The sequence below is a fragment of the Myotis lucifugus genome, unplaced genomic scaffold (assembly GCF_000147115.1).
Source record: "Myotis lucifugus unplaced genomic scaffold, Myoluc2.0 scaffold_12, whole genome shotgun sequence".
Lineage (NCBI taxonomy): Eukaryota > Metazoa > Chordata > Mammalia > Chiroptera > Vespertilionidae > Myotis > Myotis lucifugus.
Genome location: NW_005871060.1, coordinates 595,098 through 611,638, shown reverse-complemented (window position 1 = coordinate 611,638; position 16,541 = coordinate 595,098).

The window sequence follows — 16,541 nt, the reverse complement described above, 5'->3', positions numbered from 1 at the left end:
GCTATTTCCTCCTTTCACCCAGGGCTTGTGGAGATGTGCAGGAGGCAGCTGATCGATGTTTCTCTCCCATCGATGTTTCTAACTATCTATCTCTCTCCCTTCCTCGAGGTATACACAATAGTATAAATAATGTTTTAAAATTTCCAGGGACCTTTAATTATTTTTGATATTTCCAGGTCTTACAAATGGAAAATTAACTATTGTTATTACTAAATATGAATAAACGTGAGTTTTCCAAATTTTAAAAGTGTCCATTGACTATTCAAATGTAAGCTGCTTGTATTATAGTTTTAGAGCAGCGGTTCTCAACCTGTGGGTCGTGACCCCTTTGAGGGTCAAACGACCCTTTCACAAGGGTCACCTAAGACCATCGGAAAACACATATATAATTACATATTGTTTTGTGATTAATCACTATGCTTTAATTATGTTCAATTTGTAACAATGAAATTGGGGGTCACCACAACATGAGGAACTGTATTAAAGGGTCGCGGCATTAGGAAGGTTGAGAACCATTGTTTTAGAGGGACCCAGAGCCCATGCTTAGCTTTAGGAAATTGAATGAATGTCACTGTCATGGAACATTTTCATGCAATAATGGTCTCCCTGCTGCTGGATGGCTGCTGGCGCAAATCCACTGATGAGAAATAAATGGGCAGAGAAAACAGTGTGTGTTGCCAGAGCTAGAAACACTGACCCTTTCTAGGCACTCAATCATTCTAACTTTGTTTCTATTTATCAGGAAGTGAGTGATGAAGAATGAATCATGTTAGGTCAATAGATGCTGGTGGGATCCATAGGCGCTTTTGCATCACACACTTCCTTGATGGCTGCTGTCAAGCAGGCTGCCTTGTACAGCAGAACCCCAGCAGAGCAGGAGCGCAGCCAGTGAGAAGGCAGTCTGCTCTGGCTGGATCATCTGTTCTACATTATAGATCAATTTTTATTCATCTTCATTTCTGATGCTCTCTCTGGTTGAAGAAACAGGCTCAGGAACTTGGGATCACATCGCCCTCTGAATCAGCTGTCACAATACTGGCATGAGAGTTTCATCTATAATCTGACACTTCACTTCTTTAAGGGAATGGTTCTTATTGTTATGGATCAAAGAGTGAGTTACTGTTTCTCACACATTGATTGCTAGGACTTGACACTTTATGACTCAAGAGTTCATCTCTATCCCCTGGAGCCATTCACTTCATGCTAGTTGGAGGTCCCTCTGAGAAAATGAAATTCCTGCCTCAGCATTATCTATTAAAGTAAAACCTGGAGTGTGTTCTTCCAGTTTCCACTTCCACGCTGTAATCTTAGTAAAAAGGAAGGGAATACATTTCCTTTCCTCTACATGGTTGACCTCTGACTTCATAATAAACCTACAACATTATCATATAATTCAGGTTATCTCAAGCACACAAAGAAAAAAACACTCCCCAAATCTTTGGGGTTGAGGAGAAATAAAATTTCAAAAGAAGTACTTATAGCAAACTGTTATGTTTAACTCACTCACCAGCTATTCCCATCATCTTTGTCCCTTTGCTCATTTTAATATGGAAATCTGATCATTGCAGTCCCTTGCTTGAGACTCTTCATGAATTCCCATTGTACACAAGATGAAATTTAAATCCCTGATCCTGGTATACAAAGCCCTCACGATCTGGCTCCTGCTTGCCTATCTGGTCTTATCACCAATCATTCGTTCTGCCCCATCTCTCCCAACAAACACATACAGGAACACAGAACATTCTTGAAATTCTGAATTACATGTAGTTCTTTTTTTATTTTTTTTAATTGATTTTTTACAGAGAGGAAGGGAGAGGGATAGAGAGTTAGAAACATCAATGAGAGAGAAACATCGATCAGCTGTCTCCTGTACACCCCCTACTGGGAATGTGCCCGCAACCAAAGTACATGCCCTTGACCGGAATCAAACCTGGGACCCTTCAGTCCGCAGGCTGATGCTCTATCCACTGAGCCAAACCAATTAGAACATGTAGTTCTTAAACATACATGTCTCTCTTCTGTTTTGGTATCTGCTCGTCTGCCATTCCCTCTGTTGGTATTCTAGAACTTTCCCCCATTATGTCCAATGGGTAAATTAATGTTTATCCTAGCCCAATCTCTTCTATGAAGCTTACTCCAGTTTCTCCATATTACCCATCCATGACTATTTTCATACAAGATTAAGTTCTTTGAAGGTGGGGACTACATTTAATTCATCTTTATAGCCCTGTTGCTTAGCAGTATCTGGCATGATAGGTCCTCTATGTTCAAATAAATGAATGAATGCAAATCATAAATTAATGTATCAGATATAAAGATTGAAATATTTTTTAAAATATGTTTTTATTGATTTCAGAGGGAAGAAGGGAGAGGAAAATATAGAAACATCAATGATGATAGGTAATGATGAGGATAATCGGGTCATGTTGATAGTTGGATGAAAAAGAAAAAATGAGTGGCAAGATAACTGAGTGGATACTCATAATCTTTAATGAGCTAAGAAATGAACAAAAGAAGCAGATTTAAGCGGAAAATATTGAGTTCCATCTTGGATACATGAATTTGAGGGCCTCAATATCCAGTTGGAAAAGGCAGGTGTACATATGGATGTGGAGCTCAGGAGACAGAGGTAGTGGCTTTACATATTTGGGCATCATCAGACTACAAATCACTTTGAAAGCCTTGGGTACAATTGAGAGTGCCCAGAGAGAGCAGAGGTCTGAGGAGCAACCTGTAGCACACAGACTTCCTAGGCTATTATGCAAACATATACTCTAAGGTAGTGATCTCCAAATTATGTTTTGTAGAACATTAGTTCTACAAGATACTCCTAAAAAAATTGTTCTGTGGCAAAATGTTGAGAAAAATATTGACCACTAGAGATTATAATAGTAAACAATAACATATCAACATAAAGACTCTGAGAAGTCTGAGAGTGAAGAAACCTCTAGCAGTTTCATTATATTTGGCTATAGACACCTTGCTTCTCCCTCAATAATCATTGTTACTATCTTAAGAAACACACCCAAGGAACGCATTTTGAGAAGTGTTTTTCTATAGTAATCTAATCCTTCAATAGAATAAAAGGTCAAATAGAATTATATCAAAGGTAAGGTTTTTAGGGTAGATTTATGAAGAAATTACTTTGTCATTTCTGTCAAATAGATATATTTCCTATATCTAGGTTCTTCTATGTAAGTTTACGCATATGTTGGGGCATTTTAATGCTTTTAGAATTTGAAGTGCTCAAGTCAAAATAAATACCAAATTTTCCATGAGTATCTTACTCTCAAAGCTAAAGAACTATTATAAGTTCATAACCAGGAAGAATTCTTGTTTAAATTTGAATATGGGATCTCTGATGGCTAATAAAAGTTATCTTATGAAAACAAAGTTTGAAGGACAAAAATAATTTTTCAAGGCATCCATTAAAATTGAGAAGAGGCACAAAATTGGTGGGGGTTTTTCTTATAAACTGCTTATTTAGTTGAGAAGTGTGCAAGCTACTATAATTTACTTCACTTATGGTACTTTCAGTATGTTCAGAAAATGAGTTGGGTAATAACACACCTTATAAGAGGCTGCAGATGGCATAATAATTTCCCTTGCTTAGCAACTAATATGTTATCCACTATAAGCACTGTCTAGATTTCCATACTAATGTGCAGTGTTAGAACATTTAACAATAGGAAGCCCCAACTCCTGTAGTCATGGGTCTGGGTATGAGTCAGATGTTACATAACAGCCAGCTGTATCTAAACAAAGGAGTTCAGATTTAAATTCTAAATTTTCTTTGGTTTTAAGGTTGAAATGCCAGTTTTAAAAACCTGAATTATGATTGGATGTTAACTAGGCTTGTGGTGCTCATTTCACAATATATACAATTATAGAATCATTATGCTGTACACCTGTATGTCAATTATGCCTCAATTAAAAAAACAACAACCTGAATCATGCCATCACTTTGTATTTACGTCATATATTTCACAGAAGATGTTGAGTAAATTGGATCTTACTTTTCCCCAAGAAACTCCTACATGATAGGTGAGGAGTTAGGGGAGGAAGGAAAAGCAATGGCTAAAGTAGCTGTTTCTTGGATTCACTAGCTGATTGATCTTGAGCAAATACTTAACTGCACCAAGTCTCTATTTCTACATTAGTAAATTATTAATCATATCAGTCTTACCACCTCACAGGGTTGTTGAAGAGAGAGGGATAGAGAGTTAGAAACATCGATGAGAGAGAAACATCGATCAGCTGCCTCTTGCACACCTCCTACTGGGGATGTGCCCGCAACCAAGGTACATGCCCTTGGCCGGAATCGAACCTGGGACCTTTCAGTCCGCAGGCCGATGCTCTATCCACTGAGCCAAACCGGTCAGGGCCATTAGTAAATTATTAATCATATTGGTCTTACCACCTCACAGGGTTGTTGTGAAGACCAAAACCAAACAACAGCCTTCACTAGAATGTAAGCTTCATAAAGGCACACATTTTTGTTTTTTTTGGTTCACTTTTTGGCTTAATGCCTAGAATTGTATCTGGCATATACAATCATTCAGTGAATGCTATGAAATGTTTTGAATGTTAAAGACATGTAATATATTATATGTAAGGTTTCATTATTATTCACTAAACTACAGAAGGCAGAAAAGGCAAAAAGAGGGGAAGTGATCAGCTTAAATTATTTCATAAGTCAGAATGGAGTTAAGACTGGATTTTGAAGTCTAGACATTTTATCTATTTGATTATTCAACAAATTTTTTAGTGTACATACTATATACCAGACATGGTACTAGGAACTAGATATATAGTGGTAAAATGTATATGATACATAATAGTAAGATATGGGACATAGCTGTATGTTAAACCAATGAACACACAAAGTTTAATAAGTGCTATAAATGAAGAACAGCATCTGATGAGAGGAAAACAGGAAGTGAAGGTGCCATAATTTACATCTAGGTTAAGCGTCTAAAATTTATCAACAAAAACAGTTCACTCTTTTGACAAGACATGTATTTTTAGAGAATGCTCATTCATTTTTATACATATCACTGCTATCACCCAATCAGGAGAAACTTACCAATATCATTTAGAATGAACCATCCAAGACAGATCTATTAAAATAAAAATTTGGAAAAACAATGACATTATTCACTCACCCCTGCATTTTTGTTCTGATTACTATAAGATCAATGATGTTTGTTGACCTTGATATTAAAAACTTGGCTATAAATCTTAAAAATTGTTTTCAAAATTACATACTTTCATTAAACCAAACTCACAACATGCCCTACTTTTAGTAGGCACTCAAAGGATTTTGTTTTATTGAATTTTATTCTTTTAGAATGGTGAGTTATCACTGGGATAGCCAAACTTCAGTTTCCCATGGGAACACATATTTGTTAAATGATTAGCTTTCTCATTAAAAAAATATTTTTTCCAAACTAAAGACATGTAATGAAGGCTCTGACTTGTTATTACTTTGAATTCTCAATGAAGCCATTGAGATCACTTGACAAGTCCACCTGCTTTTAATGGTTAATTTAGGCTTTTAATCTATGTGAAATTACTGTCTAACTTTCAGGCAATGCTGGGAGAAGAGCAATAGTTGAAATTAACCCTTTCTTTTTAAATGGACATAAAGAAAAAGAACATTGTATTCTGTATTAAAGAGCAACTGTTGGTAGATATGCTCTCTTAGCCTGACAAGGTTGACAGCTAAAATTTTAAGGTCAGATATTTCCAATTATCAGTAGCTTTTTGAAACTTTAAAAAATAATAAAAGCAGAAGCATTTTAAGAGGAAAAAATAATCAAGCCTTTGTGAAAAAAACTATGGATTTTTATGACAAGACTAGTGGAAGTAGAAGAATGGATTTAAATATCCATTAGGAAAGGTGTGATAGATTTTTTTAAATCTCTTTTAAGGGGTAAGTTTTCAAAAATCTTCCTGTTCAATACAATAATTTGTTACTCTAAAAACCTGAAATTTATAGTTTTAAATAACTCTTCCCCAGAATTAGTTTCTTTTAGAATCAACTCTATTGAGGTATAATGTATATAAAATAAAATACACCATTTTAAGCATATGGTCACTTCTTCTATAACTCAGCATAAGTATTCCTAAAAATTTTAGTGCTATACAAATTCCCACAATAAGAAAACAAAGGGGCCAGGGGGAAAGGGGGAAAATGGGGTTAGGAGAACAATAGGCAAAGACTATGTCATTGATACACTAAACAAACAAACAAACAAATAAAAACAACCTAATAAAAAGATAACACACTTGAACAACTTTAAACAAACAGACATTTAAAAAACACTTTACCCAATACGAGTAGAATATACATTCTTCTCAAGTGCACACAGAATATTCTATAGGATAGGCTATATCCCAGGCCATAAAACAAAACTCAATAAATTTAAGAGGATTGAAATCATGCAAAGGATGTTCTCCAACTATGAGATTGAGTAAAATTATAAATTAATAACAATTAAATTTGAAAAATTAATGAAGATATGGAAATTAACACATTACTAAATAGCTAATGGATCAAAGAAGAAATCACAAGGGAAATTGGAAAATAATTTGAGATGATGAAATATAACATATCAAAACTCATGGGATTTAACAAAATCAGCACTTAAAGGAACATTGATAGCTTTAAATGCTTATATTAAAAGAGAAAATGATATCAAATCAATAACCTAAACTTCCACCTGAAGACATTAGAAAAAGCAAGGGGAAGGATGGACACAATAGAATAGGGTGGTAATAAATCAAATAAGAAATAGAAAAATAATGGAAACAACTAATAAAACCAAAACTTAATTCTTTGAAAAGATCAATAAAATTCAAACTTTAGTCTATTCAAGCAAAGAAAAGAGCCAAATAACTAAAACCAGGAATGAAAAAGAAGATATTACTATTAACCATGCAGAAAAGTATAGTAAGAACAGATTAGTGATTGCCAGAGATGCGGATGGGGAGTGAGGAGTGGGGGAAATGCGTGAGGTGGTCAAAGGATAAAAACTTCCAGTTATGAAATGAGTATGCCCAGGGCATGGAATGTACAGCATGGTGACTATAGTAAAGAATACTCTATTAGCCCTAGCCGGTTTGGCTTAGTGGATAGAGCATTGGCCTGCAGACTGAAGGGTCCCGGGTTTGATTCCAGCCAAGGGCACATGCCTGGGTTGCAGGCTCAATCCCCGGTGGGGGGAGTGCAGGAGGCAGCCGATCAATGATTCTCTCTCATCATTGATGTTTCTATCTCTCTCTCCCTCTTCCTTCCTCTCTGAAATCAATAAAGAAATATGTTTTTTTTAAAAAAGAATACTGTATTGTATATTTGAAAGTTGCTATGAGAGTAGATCTCATCATAAGAAAAAAAATTGTAACTATGTGTGGTGATGGATGTTCACTAAATTTATTTAGTGTTATTACATTTTCTTTTAAAAGGTAATTTTTTAATAGAAATGATAAAATGAGAAAAACATCTTTTGTATTTTCCACATAGTTCTACCATTCTTCATCATTTGTACAGAACTGATTTTATATCTGGCATTGTTTACTTTCCCTACAACTTCCTTTAATATTTCTTGTAATTCATGTCTGCTGGAAAAAATTGTTTGCACTTTTATAAAAGAAAGTGTTTATTATGCTTTTATTATTGAAGGGTATTTTCACTTAGAATCCTAAGTTAACTTTTAAAAAAAACATGCTAAAGTTATCATTCCATTCCTTTTGGCTTGCATGCTTGCTGACAAGAAATCTGTAGTAATTCTTGGTACCCCTGGTGTGTTTGTTTTTTTCTCTGACTTCTCTTAGAGTTTCATTTTATCACTGGTTCTCACCAACTTCAATATGATATGCCTATCAATAAGGACTGTAACACATATCTGCTAATATACATCATGGTATGTTCATATTATGGAGTACTACAAAGAATTCCTTAAAATGCAGTAGTTTTGGAATAATCCTATATAATAAAGAGGTAATATGCAAATTGACCATCACTCCAACACACAAGATGGCCACTCCCATGTGGACCCAAGATGGCCAGCAGGGGAGGGCAGTTGGGAGGGACCAGGCTTGCAAGGGAGGGCAGTTGAGAGTGATCAGGCTTGCAGAGGAGGGCAATTGGGGGCAACCAGGCCTGCAGGGGAGGGTAGTTGGGAGGGACAAGGCCTGCAGGGGAGGGCAGTTGGGAGGGACAAGGCCTGAAGGGGAGGGATGTTGGGGGTGACCAGGCAGGCAGAGGAGGGCAGTTAGGGGTGACCAGGCCTGTAGGAGAGGGCAGTGGGGATGACCAGGCCTGCAGGGGAGGACAGTTAGGGGTGACCAGGCCAGCAGGGGAGGGCAGTTAGGGGCAATTGGGCCGGCAGGGGAGCAGTTAGGCATTGATCAGGCTGGCAGGGTAGTGGTTAGGGGGTGATCAGGCTGGCAGGCAGAAGCAGTTAGGGGCAATCAGGCAGACAGGCAGGCGAGTGGTTGGGAGCCAGCAGTCCTGGATTGTGAGAGGGATCCCAGATTGGAAAGGGTGCAGGCTAGGCTGAGGGACACACACCCCCAGTGTGTGAATTTCATGCACCAGGCCTCTAATACTCTATATAATGTTGAGTAAAAAAAATTAATTGCATCCCCATCAGCAGTTTACTAGGGTTCCTTTTTCTCCAAAGCCTTGCCAGAGGCAGCAATTCTGGTACAGCCACTATGGAAATCAGTGTGGAGTTTCCTCAAAAAAATTAAAAATGGCCTTACCAGTTTGGCTCAGTGGATAGAGCATTGGCCTGCGGACTAAAGGGTCCCAGGTTCGATTCCAGTCAAGGGCATGTACCTTGGTCGCAGGCAGCTGATCGATGTTTCTAACTCTATCCTTCTCCCTTCCTCTCTGTAAAAGAATAAATAAATAAATAATCAATAAAATATATTTTTTTAAAAATTTAAAATGGAACTACCATTTGAACCAGTGATCCCACTTCTAGGAATATATCCTAAGAAGCCTGAAACACCAATTAGAAAGAACACATGCACCCCTATGTTCATAGCAGTGCTATTTACAATAGCTAAGATCTGAAAACAGCCCAAGTGCCCATCAGTAGATGAGTGGATAAAAAAGCTGTGGTACATTTACACCAGGGAATACTATGCAGCAGTAAAATAAAAAAGAAAAAATAAAAAAAGAAGGATCTCTTGCCCTTTGAGTGAGATAGCTTGAAGGGACCTGGAGAGTATTATGCTAAGCGAAATAAGCCAATCAGAGAAAGAGAAGTATCATATGATCTCATTCACATGGGGAATCAAATGAACAACATAGATCCAGAAACATAGACGCATGGAACAGACTGTCAAATCTCAAAGGGGAGGCCTGGGTGGGTGGGTGGGTGGGAAGAGATCAACCAAATAACTTGTATACATATATGCATAACCCATGGACACAGACAATAGTGTGGTGAAGGCCGGGGGTGGGGGCAGAGGGGCATGAGCAGGGAGGTAGTGGCAAGGGGGTGGATGTGGGCTAGAAAGGGTCAATGGTGGGGGAGGGGACATATGTAATACTTTCAACAATAAAGATTTTTTAAAGGTTAAATTAAAAAATTTAAATTGCAAAATGATGTATATGGTATAATACTATCTAAAAAAAAATATGGAAAACCTCCATATGCCAAAAGTCAATAAACTGTGTAGATCTAGGGACATAATTTGTATAAGTATAGAAGATCCACACAAAGCCACAGGGAGGCTGGGTGGGGAAATCTCACACGTTTTGCTCTGATTAATCTTTTACCATGGAATCTGTTCATGTGTGTATGTTTAATAAAATGAAATGGACATTTCTCTCCTCAAAAAAAGGCAACATTTCTTTTACATTCAAGTATTTTCTATTCTTTGGATGTAAAAACACTTTTAGAGTAACAAAGTTAATATCGTTATTGATTTCACAGACATCCTAGGAGACATTGAATACATAGTCAATGAATGAATGGGCCTTAGAGATTTGTGGAGCCTCCTGTCACTGTCACTAATTCTTCCTAAATATTCATCAGAGGTAGTGGCCTGGTATAGCAGGTAGGTATTTATTGGTTTTGCCAGCCCAGCACTCAGTAGCCCTTTCTTTTGGTAAAGGTACTTCAATACCCCCCTGGAATTTCTTCTACCCTACTGCACGTACTTGTGGTGAGATTATCAATTCTGCCTTCTCCTGACCAAGGAGTGGACATGTAAACTAAACTAGGCCAAGCAGACTCTCTCCCCTTAGAACCTTGAGTCGAGGGACACGCGGTCAGAAAACAGCTGATTCGCCTTGACAGCATCTCTCTGGGGACACTTTGATTCCTATTTAGATTCCTTGAGCTGAGCTGCTTCTGATTCTGTGAATTACCCCATGTCCTTACAATACGTTCCTCTCTGGTTTAGTCAGTCATTTCTATTGATTGTAACTGAAGAACACAAACTGACAGAGCTGCATGTAAATACATAAAATAAAAAGGTCACCACTAGCTTGCAAGAGTCCACAGCATTTTGTTAAACTTTGCGCCAGAATTTGCTTCTCTATTGTGTACGTTAGTCCCAGCTCTACTTCTGGAAGCTCATAGTATAAATGTACTCCACCTTCCAAATGGCTCATATTTAAAAACTACTTTCATTTATCCCTAAATACTTTTTCAGCAAAATTACTCATTTTCTCAATTAAAACATGTATGACTACCACACACTCACTAGAATGCCTACAATACAAAGGACAGACAATTCCAAGTGTTGACAAGGATGTGGAGAAAGTGGAACTCTTATGCACTGCTGGAGAGAATGTAAAATGATGCAGCCACTTCTGAAAACAGTTTATATAGTTTACATATTGATATAATTTATTTAATATTTTAAAATGGATTACCAAGAATTGCCTACTGTAATGTTATCCTAGGCAATAATACCCATGAAATCATGATCCTATACACATTAGAGACATACTTAACTATTAATTTAAAATGTGGATCACTTACTATTAAATTAATTTCTCATGCCACTAATGGTATCCATATTGCCCTTTGGGAAACAATAGGTTATTCTATTTAACTTAATTATTTGTATAAATTAATTTTCATTAAAGCAGTTACCAACTTAGAAAAGAAGAATATAAAGTTTATGTAGCACATATTGAAATACAGAAAGAATTAGGTATTTCATTTAGCAAATACTTGGAAAGGACTTGGGTTGGCTTTTTTCAACTGAAAGCGACTAAAGAGCTGGAGATATGAGCAACCTCCAGAGCCAAGACGTGTTCTTTCTAACAGTGCACCCAACATGATCTCAGCCCCTAATGTAGGGCAAGACCTCCACATAGGAAGAAGAGAAAAAGGAAGTATTAAAAAAAGTCATTATATAAAGAATTGTGAGGTCATTGTTTTCTTTAGATTCTTCAGTGTTCTTCCTTTCTTTACTTGCCAAATTTATTTAATGTGCATCTATTTTTAAAAATAAAATACAGTAAAAATTTCATTCTTTTGGATACCTTCAGAAGAAAATTTGATATTTTTAATTATAATCATAGTTAAATTTCTAACCTTATTTCCAATCTTCTATTTTGATTCACAAGTAAAAATTTAAGTGGAAATACCAATTTCTTTTTTTAAGTACTGACACTCATACCACCTTTTATGGCTACTAGTAATTATATCACTATGTTCTTTAAGTTCTCAAAACACTAAAAACATATTATTTTTCATTGTTATACAAAAATATATAAAACCAAAAGAACTAAATGCTCTCAAAGGCCAGAATAGAATACAAAACAATAAGTTCTGTAAAATGGACCTAAAATCTTCTTATAATTATGGTTTGATTATTCTTAAAACTCTATAGGTTAAGGGATATGATATACGGGATTTCCTTTTACTCCAGCAGGACTGAGGACAAGCTGGGGGTGGTGGGTAGATGAAAGGGATAGATGTAACCAGAACAACATAATATTGATAATTGTGAAAGCCTGGTAGTGACTAAATAGGTGTTACTTTATTTTTAAAATTTGATTCTACAATAAAAGTTAAAACAAAAACAGATAAAACCCTTAATATGCAGTTACAGAGACACCTAAAGCAACCACTGTAATGTGCCCAAAATAGAAAATAAACAAAAAATCATTCCAAAACAAAACGCCAAGAGGTCTATAAGTATTTTTGCTATTTAATTGTATAGTCAAATGAAAAAACAATCCTTTACCAGTAAGTCCACTATTTTCAAGTTGCATGAAAGATGATTATCGCCACCTACTGGACATTGTGATTAACTACTTGTATTTTAAAAATCACTATTGAATAGATTCTCCTATTAGCCAACTTACAAAGGATGCGATAAAATCAAGATTTTAAAAGACTGAGATGGAAAAAAAAAATCAGCACTATATTTAAGAGCCAGGACTAGTTTCTAGCTTCCTGGTTTATCACTATGTATAAATAATTTAAATTCTGCGTTCCAACCCTCTGGGAAACTATTTAAAATCTAGGATTTTCTATAAAAGGACATCATTCAATGATCACTAGTGTACTTTCTAACAAAAATATTGATACATCTTTTGCAGGTGGCATTTCATACAGTTAGAAGTGATGTAATATAACATTATTAATTAACATTATGAATGTAAACACACACACATAAATTTAATGGTATTAGCATTAAAAGACCAAAGGCTTGGGATAGGATAGGACAGTGGTTCTCAACCTTCCTGATGCCGCGACCCTTTAATACAGTTCCTCATGTTGTGGTGACCCCCAACCATAAAATTATTTTCATTGCTACTTCCTAACTGTAATTTTGCTACTGCTATGAATCGTAATGTAAATATCTGATATGCAGGATGTATTTTCATTGTTACAAATTGAACATAATTAAAGCATAGTGGTTAATCACAAAAACAATATGTAATTATATATGTGTTTTCCGATGGTCTTAGGGCGACCCCTGTGAAAGGGTCGTTCAACCCCCAAAGGGGTCGCGACCCACAGGTTGAGAACCGCTGTTCCAAGTGATTTGGATGCAGGCTTTAGTTTGAGAATCATTAGCATTTACTATTAAAATGGAAAGTTTTTACTCCTTTTAAATATAAGATATAATTTACTAAGAAAATAGTAATATTTTTTAAACAGTTATCTAGTACAATCCTATTGGTTTTCCAGAAGCATCTATAATAATAAAAGCGTAATATGCTAATTAGACCTGACAGCTGAACAACCTTCCGGACGACTTTCCAGACAAAGCCTGGGCTGCAAGGGCCAAGACCCTTGCACGAATTTCGTGTATCGGGCCTCTAGTATTGTTATAAACACTCAACATTAGTTCTAGTTAACCAGTAGGGAAATTGCTCTAATGGAAGGGTAGGGAATTATTTACTCATAGGCCAGTTAATAAGACCCTGAATGTTCTTGCCCAGAGAAAGTTTTCCAACCATATTCCCTTGTTCTGGTTTGTTCTGATCAAAAGGTTCCTTTTTAACACATAAGACCTTTACCTTTAGCCATTTCATATCTTTTAAGCCAGGAATGTCACTTCTAGAAATAGAGAAAATAAATTTTGCCCAAAGAATTTCTCTAAAGCATTAAAAATAAGAGGGGGAACCAAGCAAATTAAATGCCCCCAAATTGGGAAATTACTCCATAAATTAAAGCATCAACAGGATGGAATATTTTTTAACCATTAAAAGGATGCTTTTCATATGAAATTTTACATAATATGGGGAATTGGTTGATAACATGTGTGTGAATGTTCTGTCAGCTGAAAAAGACAATGGAAAGCATCAAAATTTTAATACTCTGGCCGGCGTGGCTCAGTAGTTGAGCATCAACATATGAACCCAAAGGTCATGGCTGGATTCCCAGTCAGAGCACATGCCTGGGTTACTGGCTTGATCCCCAGTAGGGGACATGCAGGAGGCAACCTATCAATGATTCTCTCTCATCATTGATGTTTCCCTTTCTCTATCCCTCTCCCTTCCTTTCTGAAATCAATAAAAATGTACTAAAAATATATTAATGCTGGTTACCTATGAGTGGTAGGACTATGTGATTTTGAAAATTAGTGTTTCTAAAATTGTCAAGATTTTCTTGTGATTAACAGAGTAAATACAATAGAGCTCCTACTCTGTGAACCTGAATCTTCAAATAATGATTAATTAGTAAGCTTTCAAAAGATAGTAATTGTGGGAAATCTTTTCTCTCCATCCTGCATTATTCTTGTCTCACTCATCCCACTCCTTCCACCCCTTTTATTTCTACTCTCTTCCCATCAGCCATCATAACCCCATAATCAGAGATACTAAGAAACTGAAGTGTAATTATTCAATATTTTTAAATTTTAAGTGTTCAGTTAGTTTAATTTACCTTAAAATATACAAACAGGAAGTAAAATAGCCTAATGGTTAAAAGAACGTGCTGCAAAATCAGACAGACCTAGTTTAGAATATTAGCTTGCCACTTTTTGAACCTTCTACAAGTTTAAATTTCTTATCTATAAAATGAGAGCAACACTCTCCTCCCTGGCCTGCTGTGAGGATGAAATAAGAGGACGCAGGGAAAGCATAAGATGGAAGGTGACTGCCATTACTGTTTTATAGTTAATGTAGTTAGCTGTTTTTTTTTTTGTAAACAGCCTTTAAATTTTAATTTCTTTGTAGGAAAAAAAGCTTACTGGGATTCAGTGGTTGCAGTTATTTGGACTTCTCAAAACACTATAATTTCAAAAACAACTTGGGAGACTTACATGGAGCTGTCAAAATATTCATCATAAACTGGCTGTTACTAAAACCCACCAACAAATTTATCAGCACTGTTAGTTCATAAAGGGCATTTGAATATCCCTAAAAAAGTGAAAGACAGCCTCAGAATATGGAAAATCATTCCCAAGAAAAGACAGTTGGCAACTGCATGACAAAATTATCTACCTTTATTTTTTTTTATTTTTATTCCTGTGTTGTCACCTACCAGTAAACACTTTAGGACCAATACTAGTTTGCAAACTGTCACTTGATGAAAGACATATAACTTCTTAGCCTGATTCTGCATCCATAAAGGAAGTTGTTCTGTCTACCTCCTGGGATTCAACAAACACCAAGCAAAGTGATCACATCCTATTAAGCAGAGGAATTCAGAATCAAATGAAGTATATGAAAACATTATACACAGTGCTTGTATATCGCAAAGCATCATTAAAATAAACAGTATTGTTATTATAAAAATATAAATATTATACATTGATTCCTAAGAGGAAAAGATTTTACACCTACATTTAAATGGCTTAGTCACTTTCTATATTCATGGTGTATCAAATAACATTCAGAATTTTTTAGTATGAATGTTTTCCAACATTTTCCATATTTTTTCTTTAGAAAATAGTCATGTTTGTGATGTAGTTCACTACGCCGCCATTCTCTCTCTTATGGGAATAAGGATGTTTCTTTTCCCTCAGATGGTACAGTTCTCAAGGGAAAGTTATTAAGCTAAAAATTGCTGCTATAATAACAGTAATTCAGCATGTAAAAGCTGAATTCTAAGAAGATTTAAAGGGATCTAAAAACAGGCTCAGACACAGAGAAAATTTTATTTTCTTATTTTTGAAAGTGTTGTAAGATTTTTTCCAGTGTTAAAATCCACTTCCAAGTATGATGATCAAAAAGTAAGACAGTCCAGTCCAGCCAGTGTCGCTCAGTGGTTGAGCAGCCACCTATGAAGTACGAAGCAGGAGGTCATGGTTCAATTCCCAGTCAGGGCACACGTCCAGGTTTCTGGTTATATCCCCAATAGGGGGCATGCAGGAGGTGGCACATCAATGATTCTCTCATCATTGATGTTTCTCTCTCTCTCTCTCTCTCTCTCTCTCTCTCTCTCTCTCTCCCTCCCTCCCTCTCTGAAATTAATACTAGTAAATAAAAATAAAAAAAGAGCCCTAGGTAGTCTGGCTCAGTGGATAGAGCATCAGCCCACAGACTGAAGGGTCACGGGTTCGATTCCAGCCAAGGGCACGTACCTGGGTTGCAGGGTCGATCCCCGGTCCTGGTTAGGGCCTGTGCTGGAGGCAACCAATTGATGGGTCTCTCTCACATCTATGTTTCTCTCTCTCTGTCTCTCCCCCTCCTTTCCATTCTCTCTAAAAATCAATGGAAAAATATCCTCAGGTGAAGATTAACAAAATAAACAAATACATATATCCTATATCAAAAAAGGCTAATATGCAAATAGACCGAACAGCGGAATGACCGGAACAACTGAAACAACCGAACAACCGGTCGCTATGATGTGCGCTGACCACCAGGGGCATGTGCGGAACATGGCGGGTGTCGGGTGCAGTGGGATGGTGGAAGGAGGTGAGAGGGGGTGCAAGACCAAGGTGGGGCACCGGTTTGCTGTCATCAGAGCGAGCCTCTGGTGGTTACTTGAAAATTTCTTTGCTCACGCGCAACTGCTGGCGCTGGGCCCCACTTCGCACCCGCTGCTAGCGCCAGAGCCACTGCTTCGCACCCCACTGGCGAGTGCCCCAGCACCAGGTCC